The sequence below is a fragment of the Photinus pyralis genome, unplaced genomic scaffold (assembly GCF_008802855.1).
Source record: "Photinus pyralis isolate 1611_PpyrPB1 unplaced genomic scaffold, Ppyr1.3 Ppyr1.4_LG5, whole genome shotgun sequence".
NCBI classification, from domain to species: Eukaryota; Metazoa; Arthropoda; class Insecta; order Coleoptera; family Lampyridae; genus Photinus; species Photinus pyralis.
In genome coordinates this window covers 35497431-35505784 of record NW_022170596.1, presented here as the reverse complement: position 1 = coordinate 35505784, position 8354 = coordinate 35497431, and the positions used below count along the sequence as shown (strand labels likewise).

Genomic DNA, 8354 nt, shown 5'->3' with positions numbered 1-8354 from the left:
GGTGAAAATCTATAACAATTTCCACAAACGCTATAGGTACTCCCAGGGGTACTCCTTTATTTTAATATTAGTTGAAAGCACTTATGTTTAGAGACAAATACAACCATGATCTTATTTGTCCACTAATAAAATAAAAATTAATACAGTGGTTTTTTTTACCACCGCACGTTCGTAAGGGAGGTATTGGCGTAGGACGGAAATACACGTTTTAAAGCACCAGTAATCCGAATCAATCAAAATCTCGATGACGTCTGTCTGTCTGTGGGTTTGTCGGTCCGCCTGTACTCTCATTTTCGGCTAAACGACTGAACCGATGGGAAACAAATTTGATACACATAAAAGAAAGGGCTGAAAAGCTTTGGGGCAACACGCGCATGCGCAGGTGGGCGGGTGGTATCTATGCTAGCCACAGCAATTTTTTTTGCGAAGTTTTGAAGCAGCATTTTTTTACTATTTTGTTGGTAAATAGTTTGCAGTACTTTTAAATATTTTTATCAACCATAGTGTCACCTTCTAAATTTTCAACGCGAAGTTTTTCTAGAACTTCACGATTCCCTCAACTCATTTTAATTTTCCGTTCGAACTTCGAAGCTTCACACCAAGATAATATTCTTTTAAAGTCATTTTATCTTCCCTTCAAGTTATCTCAAGTGATTCCCTTAAACTTTGTTCGATTTCTTGTTAACCGTTTGCTCTGAAGTTCTGTACTCAGGTTCGCAAGATCATGGAAAGCTCCTTTCCAGATTCCTTCCAGTTAATATCAAACACTTCCCAATTTCGGAAAAGCTCATCTTTCGTTTCAAGTTCTTATTTAAGTTAATGGCTAGGTTGTTGAAGTAAGGGAAAAAAACGGCTACACATTTAATGAAACTGTGGCACAGTCTACGTTCTAGGGCTATGCAGTTGGGTTCCCTTCCCCTGGTATCGCTTATCGATCTAGAAGGGGAAGGGAAACTACACTTATACTTCAAATTGTCAGCGTTTCACTAACTTAGTAGGTTTTTAGTAAAATGACGGATTGCACTAAAAGACTACGACGACGTATGCCTTCCCAGAAAAAAGTGGTGCGTTAGCGTCTTTATTTCTCTTAATTTGCTCTCAACTTTTCCTCAAATCCTTCTCACGTGCTTCTCAAACTTCATTTTTCTTATAATGGGTTGTTATGAGATCTGTGTCCATTTAGCCACATTTTCAGTAACCAAACTATTCATTTACCCTGTAGGATTAACAAGGGAGAGATCCTTCTCGTCTACCATGGTATTTTTTATTTGACAAGACAGGTTGCGCCATTGAATTTTTACAGGAGGGTGTCCCATACCTTGAGGTTAAAAACATTTTTTTAACACATGATTTGTGAGTGCGACCGCCATCTTAAGTTTTTAAATTGCATCATAGGTCTTGTGATAAACCATTAGAAAGTCTATTTTTTTCTCTTTCTTACTGCCTACTACATATCATCATCGGTAAGTAAATGTAGTTTCATTACCAGACTAAATATGCGGACAGATAGAGTGTATACGTTACAAAAATCACAAAAACATTCAATTGACAAACAATTTTCGAAACGCGAATATTGAAAACCGTTCTATCTACACACAGAACGAAAATCTATAAATTCTATTCAAAATCAGAGCGGAATAGGTACCTATAGAAACTGCTCTAAAAATCTAATGTGCTACTAATTGAAAACAAGGAAGCAAGCTGAAGTGCCACCACTTCAAAATATTTTCAACTGAAAACTTTGAGAAATGGCCCAGAAATGAAAATTCGCTGAGGAATGACACCTTGCATTACAGCGGACAGTATACTGTCGAGGGGATTAAAAAGGAAATATAATTAAGGTAATTATAACCCAATCTTAGTCCTTGAAACTACAAAATTTGCCACTATGTGTAAAGGGTAGGCTATTAAATAGTGCAATATAACTTCAATGTGACTTTTATTTTTTTCTGGAAAATGGAATTTTGTGTAGTAAATCAAGAATGCAAATTTCTATACTACATCGTGATGTGAAATTTCATAGTTTAACCTCGCATTAGAATATGAATGGGAACGAAACTTCAAACAAATGTGGCCAAGAAACACTATCATCTCAAAATTATCCTTAATCTAAATCAAATTAGGGGAGTTTAGAAATCTAGAAATCTGATGCGCTTTTGATCATTATAAAAAGATACTTTCAAGTTGATATTAAAGGAAGTTTTAACACAACACATCGGATACTCGCTGTACAGTTGCTTATCTATCTTATTGCCATTAGCAGCATGTGGTCACAAGCGCGGCCAACACATACGCAACGCGGTCTCTTAGCAGATGTATAAAACATTGTCACTTCCTACCCTTCCGTAAAGGGTGACACCCTTGAATATTCACTGCATACATATTTCATGCCCCTGTCCCCATTAACTGTAAATTATTGCGAGGCCACAATTATTCAATTACGACACCTTCCTTATTACAAAACAGCAACGAGGCGAGTGGAGAAATTTCCATTTTGACGCACAAAAAAATTGGATTAATATAAAAAGGCAGACAGGTCATATACCAAAGAAAAAGCATTAGTGCTTTCAGAAACCTTTCAAGATATCGACGATGACAAGTATAAAAAACTTTTCAATTTTTTCCCAACCGAAAGGAAACTAAAGCACTTTTTATTATTATATTTAATGAGCAGCATCAATAACTTTAACAAATAGATTTTTCGTTCATTTCATTCGTATGAATTATTCATCCCTTTTTTTTCTGAGTGGTAGTAAATTTGATCGGACTCTATTCAAAGTTTCCATAATTTCAAGCTAATTGCGTTTGTGTATATGAAATTATAGTAATAAACGTTGAGGCGATGAAGACATAAATTTACTTTATTCGTTTAGTTGAGGTTTCCGAGTGCTAACAGAATAGCCGCCAAGTTGGATAAACAGAAACTGATTTCCATGGATAGTGTGTCTTACGAGTGTTGGAGGGAACAAATATAATAAAAGTAGACTTCAGTTTTTTATATACCAATCTTGAAGAGTGCCTATATGCATATGATGTAGAAATGACTAGCAATCAAACTAAAAGTAAATGCATTGGACACATCCATCTTCTGCAGTTTGGTGGATTTCGATTGTAATTTCATCTCGCGAGTTTATTTTTATCAGAAAACTACGTTGCTACTCAACAAAAAATATCTATTCTTTTTCTAAAATACGTAAATGGCAAAAAATCTTTGGAGCTCATGCTGTACCTTTAAAACATCTACAAAAAATAGATTAAAAAAATTCACGAAGTAACTCCATCGTAAACTTCGCTTCTTTAATCCGACCGAATAGCTCCTTTTGATTTTGATTATACAGTATATTCTGTTTCAAGGCTTTTGGTTAAGAGTTCAATAATACCAATTTAATATTCTTGACGGAGGGCAATAAGGGCGGTTTTTAAAATCTCCAGGTTGAAGAGATCTTTGCACGAAGATATCGAAATGTTTGAATATAGTTTCGTAGACGAAGCGCATGGATTCTTGAAGTTCGAACTGAAAGCTTGATTTGAAATGAATGGGTTTACATTTGGAAAAGCTTCCAATTCGAACTAAAAATCGTGAATTTGATTTTGAGCTCAATTATTTGACCTAAAACAAAATGCATGTTGGAATTTTCGTGTCAGTGCACGTAGGTACTCCACTTTTATTAGCATTGGTTCTTAAAATATTACGTTAAAGTCCGGTACGGTAATTTTATTATAGTTTATAGGGCACTTTATTATACACTCATTTGAGTTTGCAAAGTTTCATTCGATGCGGAAAATTCTGTTCTAAATTACAATTTCCTACTTCAAACCGAATTAGAATGCAATGCACTTGGGGAAGTTTCTTTTTCGATCTTATTGCTAGTTTCCAATGGTGTAAAGTCTGCATTTCAGGCCAAGTTAAAACTTAGTAAGTGAACTGTTGCTGTGGTCGGTAATTACATCTATCAACATCAGGACTTTTGGATTTAACAGGAACAGGATAGATTTTAATGTTAAGCCCTCTGTTTGGACTATTTTAAGAAATAATGATAAATCAGACTACGGTCATCCACAGCACGTGATTGAGACTGTATAAATGACAGCAGTTACTGCATAAAAAAGTCGACCAAAAAACTAAAATGTAAGGATTGGTAAATTTGCAAATGATTTTGAGTTCCGATATAACTTTAATTAATTACATCTACTTTCTTACTTATGAATCCGGAAGTGGGAATTTACATACACACACGAACAAAAGAAATACCCCTGCAAAGATATCCTTGAAAGATATCCGCGCTAAGTTTATACAAAGTAATTACATTTTTAAGTTCGTTATACTTTGTCAGTGTGTGGCCTAAGATACCGTAGTGGGACCGGGGCATTTTTAAATAATACCACCATCGGCGTATTACGCGAAATAGGGTTTTACGTTAATGAATACAACAGTGCGGACCATGCTGTTTACAAGTTTTTTTCAAAATTAAAACTCGTGATTTATAGGAAGGATGAAAGTAATGAAAACTTGAGTAAAAACACTAATATTCATTATCAGAGGGGATACAGATTGCGGTTCTTAGTTGAATACTATGTTAAGGGGTTCGTTAATGAAGTAATTAAATTTTAATTATTTCATGAAGAGTGGCTCTATTCTTTCTATAAATTTATTAATTTAACTTTAAGATCCTATCGTGAAGGGCGTTGTACTAGGTGTGGTATGTTAAGCGACCTGGTTTATAAAAGTTTTTCAGCAAAAATTTATAGACGTCGTTAAATATTTTGTCAAAATTAAACTTTGCCGTAAAAATGTAATATATTTCTCAAAGTTTGACTTTTTCTCGCAGATACGCGACCGGCTTCGCTTGCTTTAAATGGTTTTCCCATTTTGGTTTCTTTTTTAATTGGGAATGAAATAATGATGAGCGAGGCAGGTTGAATAGAAATTTTGTTCTGCTATTAAAAGTAACTTACCATATTTATGCTGCAGCTACTACATCATAGTCTGGTTTGCTGGAAAAGAGAAAATTACAATTAGTCTGGAATTCGCAATTAATTAAGGCGCCTTCAATTCACAAATGTGCGTAAATCTTTTTCAAATATATGAATCCGGAACCGAATACAAAAGCATTATGATGGGAAAACTCTCAGCATCGAATATGTCGCGTTGCGGAATCAGGATTTATACAAAAAAAACGGATGTAAGTTACATACGTATATGCGTGTGTGTTGGCATTAATGATCTGCTTTAATGTGTTTTTGTAAATGTTGAATATGTTATTTATGTACTTTCGCGTTATTATACGAACACGAGATAAATAATATTCTTTGCGTTCATGCAAGCAATAGGCACATAGCGCTTTATGATTGACGCTTCTCGTTTGCTACACGAAAAAATGTAAATTATGAGCTTTGAAGAGTTAATGTTTTCCTATAGCAAACGCGATGGAATTAATTATCTAAAGTTTTATACGGCCATTTCGTTACGTGCAGCCACGCAAGTTAATAGCTGCAATTATTTTGTGTTCTACACGCATTTTTCATTATTTTATTAATGGATTAGTTGGGGCTTGAGCTTCGTTTCCAAATTTAAAGTTCAAAACTAAGACCATAGTAACCTACGTGTTGAATTCGCTCTTTGATGTCTGTAGTAGTTTTCCCTGCGGTGGAGAGATATGAGAGAGATGCAGAATTTCTCCTGGAAATTCAGCGTACCTATTTATCATTCCATAGATTTACTGTAAACAATAAGAGAATCACACGAATTTTTAGATCGTTATATTCGTAAACCTTTCATATCGTTTGACAAATGGTTGTCAAATAGTCTGCTTGTGACAGGCACATAATAGTATATTAAGATACAAGTGTATAATCAAGTCTTTAAAGCACGCGCAACGAGTTTAAGGGCACGACGCAAAGCGGAGTGCCTTTAACGTTGCAAGTGCTTTAAAGACCAATTATACACGTGTATCTTATAGTATTTTTTATTATACCTGCAGTATAATTTAAAAATAGGAAATACAATGAAATCATATTGACGTTATACTCGAATACATGTTTAATTAAGTGGGCTGGGTGTTCGAAATTTCAAGATTGCCATGGAAATGTCACTTGACGTTTGCTTATAAAAATCATCGTCTTTGTAAATAAAACGATTTTCGTTGAAAAAGATAATACATCGTCCATTAAATCGCTTGTTGTAAAGTCTAAACAAACGTTGGTAGGTGTAAAATCCAAATCCAGTAAAGCCTATTATAAAGAATTATAACGCGCGAGCTGCAAAAGGCAAGGCGCTACAAAAAATACCATGTGCTTTTTAAATTAGAACACACGCCGCTGACCGGCCAGCTAGCTCTGTTGACAAAAGGGTAAACAGCGGAGAGAGCAAGACAAATATACAGGGACGTAGGTAAAAGAATTCAATACAATTGGTAATGGCTCCGTAGCTATCCTCGATTTCAACTCAATCTTCTCTACTTACGGTTAGAGGTTCTGGTAGAGTCTTTTGGGCGCCACCTAATTCGTCCAATTTCGCTTATCACTACCCGAACTAGGAAAGGTAGCTTAGCTTGAAAAATATGTAACTATAATCCCACAAAAATAATTATTTATTGGGGTGCTCTGCACCTTCATAAAAGCACAACCAAAACTTCGGTTCCCCAATGGGAATCCCAAAAACTTAGGTCCAACTATGAGGCTTTAAAAAATAAATACTCCAAATTAATTCAAACATAAAACATTTACAAAAAAAATTTCCCCCATGAAATACGGAATAAAACCCACCAGAATCTCTGGGGTCAGAACACAAATATTGTTACCGTGGCACAAGTGATGAATTAGATAAAGTGATTTCAATCCCTTAATCGGTAGCTTGGGGGCAATGAAGTGGTTCAAGTCGTTACGAGCTCGTACGTTACATACTGGTTATTACTTCGTACATGGGAGTAATACTTAAGTGATTATCAATTATCGTATCCCAATATTCCAAGCTGACTAATTAACAGTATTACAATTGGCTTGAGTGCATATGCCAATTACCACAATGTGGGTCCAATTCAATACAAACAGATAAATTTATAACATTTACATCACCACAGGATCAAATATTTACGTCTGAATGGCTCCTCTGGGTCCTGGTGTAAGTCTTCTACGTAGTGCAATAAAAGGTGTCGGTTATTAGAAGAGTTCGGCTTAGCCCGCAAGATCGTAACGTTGCAATGCTAGATTTTACGGCACTGCTCTGCAATATTCTGTCGCCTAACTTCCCAAGTTCAATCCATCCTCAATAACACCATTCGGTACGTAGATCGGTACAAGGATTTTATCTAGTACAAGGACTCCTATCCAATACAAGGACTCTAAAAATATAACCTAATTACGACTGGTTCTCACCTAAATATAGACGAACGAACCTCTAAGTAGAGAGTAAACAAAAAAACTTCGTCAAACAACAAGTAATGTAAAAGGCGTTATATCGTGGATCGGATCGGTATCGATGAGTGTTTCGGCTTCAAGATTAAAAATTCCATTTCGGAAAGTTGCTGTCGATTTAGATTCATTAACGACACAACATTTAAGTTCGTTGGCAAGTAAAAATGCTTTCGCAAATGGTTAATTCACCAACGGAACATGAAGATGGTAAAACACACACGTTCCTCTTGCAAGTTCTAGCGAGAAGACCCCACTTTCTTTCCGAATTTCCGGCTAGTGCAACGAAGAAATTTATCTCCAACCAATTAAATCACAGAACGGCCTTTACAATACCATATAAGGAAATCTCCAAAACGCTTATCGAAAACGGAAATGAATTATCACCAATACGAACATAGATAGATATGAAAATAACACCAACGCAAATGCATAAAGTTACTAGATGGGTTGCATTCAGCGCGGCGCAAAAAGTTATACACAGAGTGAATAAAAGTGAAATATAGACAACATGTTGGCATTGTTTTAAAACTGTTACAGAATATGAAAAGTTGTTTCCATGGATGAATAGGAAGTTACTTACGAATAAAGTCTTAAATGCATCTATAATGCTGGGATATATGTTGGAAACGTCAAAGGTATTTAAATCTCCTATCTTTTGGTACATTAACTTAAAACTTCAAACAATGCTGCGATTAAAATGTGGAACAGATTTGGAACATACCCTAAATTACGCGCGTGTGTGAAACCTTCAAGCAAAGGGTAGGTACAAGCCAAAGAAATGTTCTGCATTTACCGAAAGCGACCTAAGAGGATTTTTTATTTCAGCCCCAGATGACAGTTTCAAAAGTCATACTTGAAGTATCGTTACTTAGCAACTTTAAAGCACGTGTGTTTTAATAGTATATTGCATAATAAGTGTGCTAAGAAGCCTATTTCGCACG

At 35.4% G+C, this 8354-nt stretch overlaps 1 long non-coding RNA gene across 1 annotated transcript; it reads right to left on the bottom strand.

Moving 5' to 3' along the window:
• Positions 1 to 6572: 6572 nt before the first annotated feature.
• Positions 6573 to 7436, bottom strand: LOC116171716. The gene is made up of 2 exons (XR_004145499.1): positions 7395 to 7436; positions 6573 to 7340 (listed from the first exon to the last, which is right to left on the bottom strand). It is a non-coding gene; the product is annotated as an uncharacterized LOC116171716 (long non-coding RNA).
• Positions 7437 to 8354: the final 918 nt, after the last annotated feature.